Here is a 14663-nt window from a genome sequence, read left to right as displayed (position 1 = left end):
ATGAGCATTTCAATTTGCAGCTGACAGTTTAGGGTTAAGATATGATTCCAGGTAACAGAAGCCAATGAGAGTACACCCAGTTGATGTTTGTGACATCATCTTCCAGTCGGAGTACATAGAACAGCTGAGGTAGCGTTCAGTTTCAGCCCCAGTGCCATTATGATGGATGTTTACATCTCTTCATTGAGAGCCAATTATCTCGCTTTTGTGTGAGGCCCAAGGATCACTCACGCTGCCAGGCTGCACAGAGCACTGTTGGATCTGGCTGAACGAATTGCTTTCCCTGTCTCTGGTAAGAGCCTCTTCTGTTTTACCTTCTCTTTCAAAATAAAGGTAGATGTGTCTAACAGAGGAAACAGTGTAAGAAACTGGTGTCAGGGTCGAACAGGATTACTATCCGGTAAGCTTTTAATCAGAACAATGTTTAGCATTATTAAAAGGAAAGGTGGATTTAGCAAAATGAATTGAAAAAGAGTCTGCTAACGTTCACCTGGCAAACTAATTTGCAGTGGAAAATGCATGGCAGGTAAATTCAGCTTTTCTTTAGAAAAGGAAAAAAAACCCGCTTTTTGGGATCATCATTTTGAATGTGTTTTTTAGAAAAGACGTGGATGTGTAAACCACTCTGCTCCATTTCTTTATATTTTGCTATTAGTAGCAAAGAGTAGAAATGGTCAATCCCAAGTAGTGTTGCTATAAATTTAAAATGAGCCAAAGTTTCTAATTGTTAAATGATAGTTCTTTGGGACAGTTTTCCAAGTTGTATCTATCCAGGAAAACAAAATTTATCAAGTGAGCAAAGTCTTTAGTTTCTGAAATGAAGTTGTAGTACTTTGTATTTACATTTACTGTTTTTAACCTAAGGAAATAATAAATAGTTTTAAGGAACAGTGTGGGATTTTTTTTTACCAGAATTAAGATATGTTAAATCATTTATTGCATTAAGTGCTTTTGAATGCAATAGCAAAGTACTGTTTTATGTTTGTAGAATATTTAAACTCTGACAAAAAGCTTTCAAATATTCATTCAATCATCTATTTGTAGTGATATTTACACCTGAGGGTCCTTACACTATTAGAGCAAAACAAATTTATTTAGAGCTGTTGAATTGCTGTGGATCTAGGAGATTGAATCTGACAGGGATCCTGAAAAGCAGATACAATAAAAGGTTTTAACTGACCTAAAATGTTCACATGCTACTGAATGAAGAATTCAAAAACACTTTTAATTCCTCAAATATTGTCTATGATCACAGTATAAAGTAGCAGACTATTGTAGTTTTAGAGTCGAATGCATTTATTTATCAAAGACACAGAAAAGTGTAAATAGCTGTTACTTAATTTAACATATTCTTTTATTTTAATGCCATCACCATCTCTTCTAGGGGAATAAAACTTTTGACTAATGACATCCATCAGGCTTCACTATGCTCGTGCTTTTCAGTTTTATTTTTACTTGACTTTTAACAGACTATTTCTGCCTGTGCAAACAAGTAATTTGGATAATTTGAAATCAGGATTTGGAGGGGCTCAAGTTGTACTTCATGACAGCAGGGATTTCTCAGCTATGTCACACTTCTGTCTTTTCTACTAGCCCAGTCCTGTTTGGCAGTGCTTGACATTACTGTTGTTCGAATTGCCTCTTTCAGTCAATTCAGGTCTGAACAAAACTGAGTTTATAGAAAGTGTCAGATGTGTACTAATGGAATCTAAAGCACTGAGCCTATTGTCTCTCACAGAACAGTATATTATCCACCAAACCTCACAAGTTTAGGAATATGCACCTGGGGTTAATTTTTCACAGGAAGACTTAGGTTGGGTATTCTGTGAATTTCAAAATCTAAAAGTGGGATTCCTAAAGTTTTGATAATGTGAATGTGAAAGCATAATGATTCACCACGTTGAAAAAAAAATTTTCCCTTAAGTACTTTAAAGTAGAGTTGAATAACCCAAAGGTATTGACTGTCATTTTCACAGGTGATCAATCTTGACTAAAGGAAAACATTTGTTTCCTAATAATTAATTCTCTAAAAATCTATTTATATCATCCTGTCAACAATGAAGAAAATCTTAGCCAATGAACAGTCTAAACATTTAAAATTGTATTTTCTGCTGAATGCTTCTCTCAGTATTACTGTCTCTAATGACAAATGCATTGCTTTGGTAGGTAGAATTACTCATTTCCTTGTTTTCCTTTGAATGACTTTGTATAACATGGATATACATGATATGATCTCTGGCTGGTTAACATTTTGACAGAAAGGTTTCATTTTTTATTTTATCTTTTAAAGAGGGGGTATCACTGGGATCATAGCCATTTCCCATGCCACAAACTCCCTGGGAAGAACTTTTAGTATAGGAAGCCATAGGTGAAAAATGCATGATGCTACATGTATTGCTGTGTTCCTTGTCTTTTTTTTAACATATATGTCCTTTGTCTGAATTAAGGAATTATCTTTTTGTTTCTTGTGCATTTTTCTTTTCTATATTATCTTATCAGTTCTTTGTATGCGGTGTACCAAGTTAAGTGTTAGTTAAGTGACAGATTTTGTAGTTCTTAAGAGGTGGAAACAGTGCGCAGGGATGAAACGGATTCTATTACCTCTTCTGAAGTTCTCTGCATTTCCCAGAGGCTGAAGGTGGTATATGTATTGTTTTCTTTTGAAAGTGGCTCTTTAAATCATATTATTACCTATTCCAAAATAACATTCTCTATTTTCCTCTTGTGCCTGATTGTGCCTTAATCATCTCTTGGAAATAAGTTTATTTAAGCTCCTTCATTACCTTCTTTTAATTATTGAATACATGGATACCATTAAGTTTTCTGCTTTCTTAATTGAAGTACTTGGATATATCATGACTTCTTTGCTTGTCTTAGAAACTCTGGACTTCCATAGCCAACTTTTTAGTTAAGACAAAAAATATAGTAACCACAATGTCATCTTAGCTTAGGTTTATATTAGTATGCAAATGTATGGATATTTACATGTAAATTTTACATACATGAACAGGTTTATAACACTTTAAAATGTTTAAAGTGTTTTCATGGACATAATATCATTTACTGTCAACAATTGTTCTGTGATAAAGTGACATATTATGCTTTAAAGAAAATAGAGACTAGAGACTAATAGTGTTTTTTTTTTTTTAATATTTATTTTCTTTTTGAGAGACAGAAGCACAGAACACAAGCAGAGGAGGGTCAGAGAGAGAGGGAGACACAGAATCTGAAGCAGGGTCCATCCAGGCTCTGAGCTGTAAGCACAGAGCCCAAGGCAGGGCTCAAACTCTTGAACAATGAGATTATGACCTGAGCCTAAGATGGACACTTAACTGACTGAGCCACCCAGGTGCCCTGAGACTAATAGTGTTTAACTTCTTGCTAAGATTACCTAGCCAGTAAACCAGTAAATGGAAAAGTCAAGACTCAGAAAATGTTTTTCAAATTTCAATGTCCCCAATCAATATTCCTCCCTTCCTCCCGTCTTCCACATATCTGACTAGGTATGTGGCTTGTTCGTTGCTGTAGTAGTTGTTGTTATTGTCGTTTTTGCCTGCTCTGTGCCAAGCACTCATCTAGGTGCTTGGGATTTATTTACCACTGATATATATAAAAGCTCCTTGTTTTTGTGCATGTTATATTATTTTTTATATCTGGTAGACTCTCAACTTTAAATTTACTAAAAATATTTAAAGTATTTCAATGTGTGGTGAATAAAACAGACAGCTTTCTAATACATAAGAAATGTGAGTTGTAAGCAATGGATTTATTTGCATTTCTTGTGTTTCCGTGTATCTTTAAAGTTATCAAGTATATTCTAACCTAAAATGGACTAATAAATACATTTGGGCATTACAGAAATTTCTATCAATTATTTTATAGCTCATATTTGATTCTGAATGTACCCCTGAAACTTTATAAAAATAAAATGACTACCTTGCAATGGATTACAAAAATCATTTGGGACAAAGTTACCTTGTATCTGTAGTTTATATTCAGGCAATACAGCTTTATATTTATCCTCTATTTTATAATAAAGTCCTCAATGGTCATAATACATTGAGTACACAGTTCTTTGGTTTTAGATAGGGTTTCGATAGACTATAAAGAGGAGAGTGAGACATGGATGATTTTTATTTTATTTTAATTAAAAAAATAACAATATTTTCCAAATGACAACAGTTTGTGTTTGAATAAAGCAAATGAGATAATCTGAAGTTTAACATTATTTTTTTCAGTAGTTTGGAACACATTAATAGTGGTTTCTAGAATAGATGAACTAAAAGTGATATTTACTATCCACTGAATTTATTTACAGATGCCCAGTGATTTAAAAGGAAAAAAAAAATGCCTGAAATCTAACCTCCTCGGAGAAAATCAATCTGTACATAGAACCTATCAGTTGAAGATAAACCATTTTCAGATGGTATCATTTAATTAGTCACTGAGGAGTCTATCTAGTGACATACATATAAATCGTGAAACAATTCAAAGTTGCCTGCACACACTTGATTTAGCACAAAATATTTTACTTTTGTAATATCGCATAATAATAAAGTTCTATCTTTGGCCTTAGTCCCTTTACTAATGTGCATTTGAAATGTGCCGAATGAGGGTGTAAAATTAGAGTCCAATAGTTAAGAGCCTGAATTAGCAACATTTCAAGGGATATTAAACTGTGGACGTTTTGCCAACAAGTTTTACAAGGTACTAGGTTTTGAACTTAACTAATCCTACCTAATAATATTCCAGAATTAATTTTGATAATGTGTATGATAAATTATGAACTGACATCAGACTGCATTTTTTAAATGCAAAATTCTACCAAAAGCAGAAGATTGGTTGTTTGTTCTGCGATGCTGATTTCATGGTGAGGAACAGAGTATAGTACAAAGACAGCTTGGTCACAGTCTTCATTCAGAAGTAACCTTCCCCCAATATGCCATGACATACTGTAAAACTCCCAGAGGTGTACCATAGCATTTGAATCAAGGAGAAAATTTTATTTTTGCTAAAACAGAGAATGCATATTGGTACTGCCAACTCAGTCAGATGAAATGCTGAGCTGGGTGAAATTTATAATGTGACATAGAGTGTGATGCAATCTGCTGTGATTGGTAGGCTGGCGAGTTCCAACAACTTTTCTCAATTTAAGTGTGTAAGACTATGATCCGATGAACGAACACTTCTACTAAGCAGAGGAATAAACAGCATAGGCCTTCAAAGACACTCTTGTGTTAGATTCTGTATTTACCTGCACTGTGGTAAGAATATGGTTTCCAGGACCAGATTACCTGAGTACACTTTCTTGCCCCACCCCTTTCAGGCCTTAATTTCTTCATTGAAAAACTGAGAAAAAGAAAAACAGCTACCGCATAGGGTTTTTGTGAGAATTTCATGAGCTAATCTTATAAGTACTGAGAACACTGTCTAGCATAGAGTGTGTGCTCATTCACTGTTGTCTTAGTATTCTCATTGACACTTGCTTAGTATTTTATGCGTGTGTGTGTTTTGATTGACTCAGGAGTTTCACTGTATCCAACATTTACAAACACAAAACCTTTGGGAACTAATCATATTAATTACTCTTTAAAACTTGACACTGACTTCAGGAAGTTTTAGTACTAGATATAGCCTTATCACTTATGTATGTAAGATGTCTGATATGTCATGGAAATCACATTTTTCACATGAAAAATGAATTAAATTTAAAACAGATTAAACCACTTTCAGGAAATGTTTTCAACTTTAAAAATATGGGATATGGGATATAAGATCTCATATATATAAATATGCATGTATATTTATAATACATATGTAGATACAAGCACACAAATATGTGTATAATTCAAATGAAAAGCCTGATAACTTTAATTTTGCATTTTATTCCACTTTACTCTCATTACATTTTATGACATTATTTTTCATGAGTTGATGAGAGTTTGAAACTTGGAGTTATAAAAGTTTTATTTGTTCTCATACATGTAGAGATCAACACGCACATGCTTTCAGTAGCTCATTGTCTCACATGGGTGATGATGTCGTGATATAATTAGGCTAAAGTCCTTCTCTAGCTCATGCTGTTTTCTGGCCCTAATACCCTCTGAAAGGCAAAATAAGAGTGTTTTGATTTTTAAAAGCTGTGTATGTGTCCGTGTGGTTTGTTTTGTTTTGTTTTGATGGACCATCTACGAAATGCCCAAGAAAGATCTAAGTAGAAAAGGATAAATTATTTTCTTCTCCACAGTCTATAATCTTGTAGAATCAAGGTGCTAATGTATATGAAAAATCTAAAAAAAACAATCCAATCATTTTACTAAAGTTTTTTTTTTTTTCACTTCTAAATGGTCTGCCTCATTCCACAAATTACTTAAAGCATGGGCACACAGTTATTAAGCACGAAGACATGCCAGCAATGAACAAAAGCACCAATGCTTTTCTTAAAGGGTTCATAGTCTAGAGGCCAACACAAACTTCAACATAAATAATTAGAATAAATTGTGATAAATTTTATATTAGCAGTAGCACAGTGTGCTGAGGTTAACACAGACAGGGAATGACTTATTTTACCTGTAAAAATCAGAAAAGTTATCCAAAAGAAGCTGTCATTTTGCTGAGTTTTTAAAAATGAGTAGGGAATTTCCCAAGTGTAGAATAGTAGAGGATATTTTAGGCAGAGGTGCCTCCAGGAAATATAAAGTCAAAATGGAAGGAGAAAGCATAGTGAGTTTAGGTAAGGACCAACGTTAGTATGACTGAGGACAGGTAGGAGGGGGAACTAAAAATTAACTAACACCAAAGTATCAGTATAGATGCTTGTTGTAAACATAACCAGTAGGGACAACCTGGTCATAACTGTGTATCTATAAACCTTGGCTGGTTAAATTGAGTGTTATCTATTTTAAATACTGTGGAAGATGTTTGATAAGATGCATCACTGTGATTTTGAGTAATTGTAAAATGCTTTTTAAAAGAAAAAGGAAACAAGATTACCAAAGACTATTTAAGGCATTTTGACCCATCAAAGGAGGAAGGGCAGAAAAAAATCACCTCACAAAATTTCAAATAGTGTTATTAAATTTTCCATTCTATTCATTTATTTTAAATGATGGGTAATATCCAATCAGGTGACTAATTACTCAAGAATACAGAGGAGGGTCACACATGACAGAATTGAACAGAATATCAGAGTTTATGAAAAGGTCCTTGAGTCAGTAATCATTCACTTTTGATGATACTGACCAGACTCATCTAAGGAATAGGAACTCTCTATTCCCAATTTTTCCATGTTGGGCCCCAGTCAGCAGGAAGATCTAGAAGATTGAATCCCTTCCTTATAAGATGACTCAATTCATTCTGTTATTTTTAAAAATTGTTTGACCAACATTATATGGAAGCTATTTATTTAAATATTATTTTAAAAGCAAAATGAAGCATCACCCATTCTCTGCTTGGAGTGATTTAGGTGGCATATTATTAATAAAAACACCAATTAGTTATGTGGAGAAGAGGGAGAGAAAGAAGTATTGGGCACTAGAAAAGAGCATATACTAATTAGTTTCACAGCTGCCCCCTAAGACTTTCCCCAAAACTGTTATTCATTTATACAATAATGGCGAGTCTCCAAAATGGGGAAAGAGATGGCATCCAATAGGAGCATAATCAGTTAGGCTTTACCTACAGCCTCCCACACCTATAATACTATAGGAACTCTGGTAGGTGGTAGAGATACAGAGATAAGTGTGGTGTTGATGTTCAACCTAGAATACAGGTGCCATGGTGAGACAGAAGACACAATAGGATAAGTCCCCCCAAGAAAGGCAAGACAAGTGTCTGCCTGCTTCTAGGAGAACTCCTTCCAGCTTGCCTGGATCTATAATGTTGACTCTCAGCGCAATATCTCATAATGAGATGCAAGTTATAACTTTAGATTAAAAAAGAGGAGTGGTGTTGCAGGTAGAAAATAGACAGGAACTGTGAGTCATTAAAAAGGTGAAGATCCAAGAAAGTAAACATTTTAGAGAGTGGGGGGAAAGTATAACAAAAATCCATTAGCTCACAAGATTTCGATAGTAAATGATATGGTATGAAAACTAACTATAGAGAATATTTTATTCCTTTGAACTCAAGGATTCTGCCTAATTCTTTGAATACCCCTTCAAAGAAAAGCATTCATCAGATGTTTGTTAAATGAATGCCTGAGGGAAAGAAGGAATTGTAGAACCTGGTTTTCTTCCTCCTTCTATACTCTGGATACACTATGTTTGAGATGCCACCAGTTAAAGAACAAAGAAGATATACTTGGTAGCTATTGGATATATAAGACTGGAGTTGAGATATTTAGTAACCATCTTAAAATTGTTGCCATTCAAAAGCAAGGTGACTGAAGGATATCAACCAAAGGAGTTTTAGAGATTTCTACTTAGAGGTTGTGAAGAGAAAGCTGAACTAAACAAAGGACATTCAGCATGAGAGGCCTTTGATTCAGAAAATTAAATCTAAACTATTAGAACTGCCTTTTGACTTTAGATCAGGAAGGAAAAGATGGTCCTAAGTGTGGGAAACCCATTTAAATCTGTAGGTAGGAAGAATAGATTCCTTTTCCACTTGCCTCATAGCCTCTTTTCTTTCCCTTTTCACCTAAAACTCTTCAATAGCTTTCTATTACTTATAGGATAATGACAAATTTAATAAGGTTTACAAAAGCCAACACATTTGGTCTGTATATTCCAGCATTATATGGCTTCTTTTTGTCTCTCTTATAATCCCTTCTCTGTCCCACTTTTAAGACTTACCTCATGTCTCCTTCTGATTAATAGGTTCCTCTGAACCTCCTTCACACACTTCCTCCTACTCATCATTCAAATCTCAGTTAAAGAAGGGCATCCTTGCAGAAGTCTTCCTTAACCTCTTTGACCAGGTCACATCTTCCTATTACAGGCTCTTAAAACAATATTTAACACTTGTTAGAGTTACAGTTTGAGAATTTCTTGGTTGATTAAATGATTAGTTCCGTTCTTCCTCACAACCTTAATCTTCATGAAAGTAGTTACATAGTCTGTGTTGAGTCACCTGTGAATCTCCAGCATCAAGAATAATGCCTAAAGTAAGGATAGCAGCTCAGTAAATGGTGTAGGAAAACAAAAGCTGACAAGAAATGTACTAGCTTCAGGGCATATCAAAAGCACGGAGATGCTAGTGAACCTTTTGTTAAAAAGTTTATTCTATTTGTTTTGAGTGAGATATCTATATCTATGTCTATGTCTTTATCTATATCTATATCTATATCATCTATATCTATATCTATCTATCTATCTATCTATCTATCTATCTATCTATCTATCTATCATCTATCTATTGAGAGAGCAAGAGAGCATGAGTGAGGGGAGGAGCAGAGAGAAAGAATACCAAGCAGGCTCTTCACTGCCAGCCCAGAGCTCTATGTGGGACTTCAACTCACAAACCATGAGATCATGACCTGACCTGAAATCAAGAGTCAGATAATCAACCAACTGAGCCACCCAGGCTCCCTGATGCTAATGAATGTTATAGAATGAAAACTGAATGTGTTTTCCAAGAGTATTAAAATACTTGCCTGTTTCTGCAGCCTCCTTGTCACTAATATGTAGGTGACTCCATAGCTAATAATAATATGTTAAATAGATAATAAGATTATAGATTGTACACTTCTGACTTATGTGCCAAACTGCAAAAATATTATCAATATTTACTTGTAAATTTTGATATAAATATAGCATACAGATAGTTGTAATATACAGAGTGTTGAAGGATCTGAAGAGGTGTAGACTTGTAAAGGGTATAGAAACCGAGGGACCATACATAAATCTTGTACCAGGTCTAACTGATGTTTCTGAAACTGGAAAGAATGTAATTGAGAATGTGGTGGTCAACCATATGAAAGACAGCAGAAAGCCTCAAAATATAGGAACAAAGAAAACTGAACTTTAAATTGAAGGGAAGGTCACTGGTGGCCTTAAAGAAAGTAGTTTGAGATGCTAGACTGCGAGGAGTCCAGCAGGAAATTGATTTTTAGGAATTGAAACCATGTTCAAGCAATTTAGAACTGAAAAGGAATAAAGACCTGCTGGATATAACTGTCAAGCAATGACTCCTTCATAAACGGAAAGACTTTTCTTGATGGATGGATGGATGAAATATTAAGTAACATTTATCCTTTTAAATTGGTCTTCATAACTTGTTGCAAGCATATTTATAATAAATAACTGGATACTGAATATCTAGTTATTATGTTTAAGACATCATCCTGGTTTTTTGAAGGAGAGTGATATAGCCAAAAATGTAGAAAATTGTGGTATTACTTACTCAGGAGTTAATTTATTCCCATAAAAATGATTCTGTTTCAATTGAAGCCATTTATGAGCATCTTTATAGACAATAAGCAGCTCTTGCTTTGTAAACAAATAAACAAATAAATCTCCTGACATTAAGACTTGGGCCCTCCAGAAGCCCACAAAGTAAAAGAAGCAGTATTGTGCCAGGAGATATTCATGGCCTGCTAAATAGAAAAGCTCTCATACTTTAAGACATTGGAGAAATTAACTGAAACCCCAAGAGAGAAAAATATACTAGATATGGATTAAAATCTGTATGATTAAAGAGAATACTACCCTAAAATATACAAATATGAATACAAAATATGTGTACATACATTATATATCATTACATATATAAATATAGAAGACACATCTGTTTTGAATGTTGACTACTCATTGAACTACATATTCTGGTAGCTCTATGATTATAGAATTCTTCTTAAGAAGACATTTCTGATTTGCTTAGGAAAAAGAAACACTTTGATTAATTTATTTGTTCTTGTTATTGTTGGGAAGGGAAAGACATCTTTAAATATTCTAGTCAGGAGAGAAATGATATTCCTGTTTCCAAAATAGTATGAGAAAAAAAACCCAGCATACTTTGCCTGCTAAGTCTAGCAGCTGACACGGAAGAGTGTGATGTACCATGGATTCAGAGCAAAGTGAGGTCAAAGGGGATTGGAAATCAGAAAAGCTGGCCACAGCACTATGCCGAGGGAACACTGGGCTCCACATATCAGCAAGAACTCAAGCACTGGATAGTGATTTGAGGTCAGAGAAGTTCCAGAATCTGGGGTAGATTTGGACCTATAGATTGGGTTCATAGCTCTATTGATGAAGAATAAAGGCTTGACCTGAAGCTCACTATTTGGTTCATTCATCTGATTGTAGAGTAGGGTATAAGTGTAGGGGCTGGGAGAGTGGGCTCTGAAGCCAGTCAGCTGCACATGAACTTCCGGCTTCCTCCCTTACCAGTGGTATGGCTATAGGCAAAGCACTTTACCTGTCCACGTCTCAGGGGCCTCACCTGACGGATGCTGTGAGGATCACACAAGTCTTTATATGCTATCCGTTTGGCACAACACTGGTGCCCAGCACATGCTGGATAACTGCTGGACCATACTACCATGACTAACATGCAAACTCCATGTGTTGCTCCCACTGCTCCTTAAACTCACCTCTCAGAGTGAGTACACATTCCCTCTGCCTGGAGCATCTGCAGTGTCCATTTCTTTTCATTCTGCATGTCTCAGTTCAGATGTCATCACTGGTGGGGAATGCGGATTCCTTCCTAGAACTTCTTGGCGTGGCTGAAGTGTCCCTCTTTTGTGCTCGAATGGCACCTGCACTTTTCTTATTTCCCTTATTTTCAGTGCCATTTCTTTCTCTGTATCTCCCATTAGACCAGCGGCTCCATATGTTTGGGGATTTCATGTATTTTGTCTACTGCTATATTAGCAGTGCTGGCATAAAGTAGAAACTCATTAAATATTGATTAAATGAATATATGGTGAGAGGCCCCAGACTTAGATCTCTTTGGAGAGCCATAATCTGAAAGGATTTCTCTTTTACAGCTTAATTTGAGAACTGGTAATTGGAGAGCCAGAATTGGAGGCTCTGAGGTCCCTTTCAGAAAGTGGCAGTGAAAGGCACCTGGGTGGCTCAGTCAGTTGAGCATCTGACTCTTGATTTAGGCTCAGATCATGGATATCTGCTCAGGTCATAATGATCTCATGTTTCGTGAGACTGAGTCCTACATCAGGCTCCATGCTGAGAGTGCAGAGTCAGCTGGGGATTCTGTCTCTCCCTCTCCCCACCTCCTGCATGAGTGCTCTTTCTCTCTCCTAAATAGATAGTTAGACAGATAGATAGATAGATAGATAGATAGATAGATAGATAGATCTAAAAAAAAAGAGAAAAGAAAGTGGGAGTGAAAGTCACTCTTCTGTTAATCCGTGTCTGCCGCCTACCACAATGGTGTTGGTAGGAACAGCTTTCATCTCGAGGGTATTTTGTGTGGCCCTGCAAGCTGTGAGCTGCTGTGGCAGTTACCTTCTTGCCCAACCAAGCCGATGTAAGCTTGCCTGGAGTCCAGACCTTTGAACAACATCCCAGCACCATCAAACTGGAAGTACGATACGTTTGCTTCTGCTTGTGCTCAAATGGGCATGCCTTATGCAAGACATTGCTCTTCTGAGTATTCAGAAAGTTTTCCCTTATATTTTTTAAAAATTTTAATGAGCTTATTTGTCTTTGGAATAAAAATGATGAAAAAACTCCACAGTGGCGCTGCCTACTGGAACCAGGTTGGAGGTTTAAAGCCTGGAAGAGCCTGAAATGGAGACTTAGAAGTCAGAGGGGCTATGCTAGACTATGGTGCCTCTTTTCTCCTCCTGGGAACTTCTCACTGCATGGGGCGTGTAGGAGTCTTCTGTTGCTGTGTGAGTTACCACAAATGTAAATGCCTAAAACAATAGACATCATCTCACAGTTTCCAACAGGTCAGTGATAAAGACACAGCTTAGATAGATCTTTTGCTCAGAGTTGCAAGAAGTTGCAATAAAAATGTTTATCAAGCTGTGTTCCTTTCTAGAGTTATCTTTCATGCCCAAGTGATGGTTGGCAGAATTCTGTTCCTTGTGACTGTGAAACTGAGGTCTCTTATTTTCTTGCTGGCCATCACCTGGGGGCTACTCTCAGTCCCTACAGGTCGTCTCTGTTCCTTGCCAGGAGGCTCTCCCCAGACCTTCTCTCACCATAGCAGCTTACGTCTTCAAAACCAGCTGAAGAGTCCCTTGAGTGTTCTAAGGGGGAGTCTTATATAATAGTATAATCACGGGAATAACATCCCATCACTTTTGCTGTATTCCACTAGCTACACACAAGTCACATGTTCTACCCATACTCAAGGTGAAGGAATTATGCAAGGATGTGACTCATTAGGGGTCATCTTAAGTTCTGTGTACCATAGTTGGCACATCTGGATTCCTTTAAACAGCTAGAATGAGTACCCCTCCCTCTGCATTCCTGAAAGCTCTGAGGCACCAACAGAACCGTAAAGAGCTGGAAGGTGTGTGCATGTGTGGAGGTGGCAACTTGGGGGGTTACTGTCTTTCATAAGCCATTGCTGGGGGTGGCTATGTACAGATGGGGTTGGAGGCACAGCTAATCTTTCAGGAGTCCCCATCTCCCCACTTTTCCTCTTCTTTTAGCCTTTCAATAGCCTGAAAAGGCTCCAACATTTATTCTAACGTACTTTCCCAGACAATCAAACCAAATCAGTAAAGGTTCTGGAAACATCTAGCCCCATATCACATAACCTGGTATTCAGAAACTGTAGGATTAAAAAAGAAATCAGTACATGTGAAATGTGCAGTAGGAGAAATAGCGAAAAACATACTTGTGTAAGTTTCAATGCCTATCCACATGGTACAAAGCTTCAAAATTTGGGAATCTGAGAGGACTATTGAGGCTTCAGTCAGTCATTTAAATAAGAGAAATGAGACCATTTCATGTGGAGGAGAGACTGAACCTGAAGCAGCAGCAGCAGTTGGCAAAAACACCTTTCTGGCTGGTGAGCTGAAAGGGAGTCCTGTGTTTCTTTGTATTTCTTCTGCAAGTTCCTGCAACTGGGAAGTTTTTGTCATGCTCTCTGGAGTTGGATTGGATGAGTGCACTGCTATGACTACCACGCCCTGATCACTTCTGAAAGGGAAAGTTGGCCTACTTAAGACTGAGGACCTGGAGAAAACTCAAATTTCACTCAGTGGCCCTTAGATGTTCTTCCCAAGGTCTTAGGAAGCTGTGTATAAGGCCCAGTTGAAGGGAGACACGAGGGAATTTGATGGGAAAGTAAACGCCTAGAGTAGGAAGTGGAGCGGGGATAATATCTGAGACACGTGACTGTCATGCTGTAGTCAGTCACATGGGTGGCTTCTTCTGCATTTACTCCCCTCTCTCAGCCTGTGAGGAATGATGTGAGGACAAGGTTGGCCAAGCAGGTTCAGGCAACGCTCAGCAAGAGTGGTTTTGGTGTGACCAAGTAACTACTCAGACCAAAGCAAACTGCTTATCAGCACTGACAGGTGAAGATGTTTGACATGTGGTTAACCATGTGCAGTTAGGGCTGGGGGTGGCTCACTTGGTGGCATTTGGGTGACACTTTATACAGTGCTTTCCCACATCAAGTAGTCAAGCAGGTCTAGGTTCAAGAGACAGCCTGGATCAACTACCACTGAAACACTCATGCTGATTTCAACTGCCTTTTCCTTGCGACCCACTCTGGGGAAAATGTGAGGACCAAAATAA

At 37.0% G+C, this 14663-nt stretch overlaps 1 long non-coding RNA gene across 1 annotated transcript in view; it reads left to right on the top strand.

The window, feature by feature from the left end:
• Positions 1 to 226: 226 nt before the first annotated feature.
• The window catches only part of LOC120243387, a 36533-nt gene continuing 22096 nt past the window's right edge, over positions 227 to 14663 (top strand). Inside the window, exon 1 of the long non-coding RNA XR_005531301.1 lies at positions 227 to 292. This is a non-coding gene — a long non-coding RNA (uncharacterized LOC120243387). The remainder of the gene's footprint in view (positions 293 to 14663) is intronic.

This window comes from Hyaena hyaena, unplaced genomic scaffold (assembly GCF_003009895.1).
Source record: "Hyaena hyaena isolate Hyena2069 unplaced genomic scaffold, ASM300989v1 scaffold_340, whole genome shotgun sequence".
Classification (NCBI taxonomy): domain Eukaryota; kingdom Metazoa; phylum Chordata; class Mammalia; order Carnivora; family Hyaenidae; genus Hyaena; species Hyaena hyaena.
The sequence above is the reverse complement of the archived record's forward strand: the minus strand, read 5'-3'. Positions and strand labels throughout refer to the sequence as shown.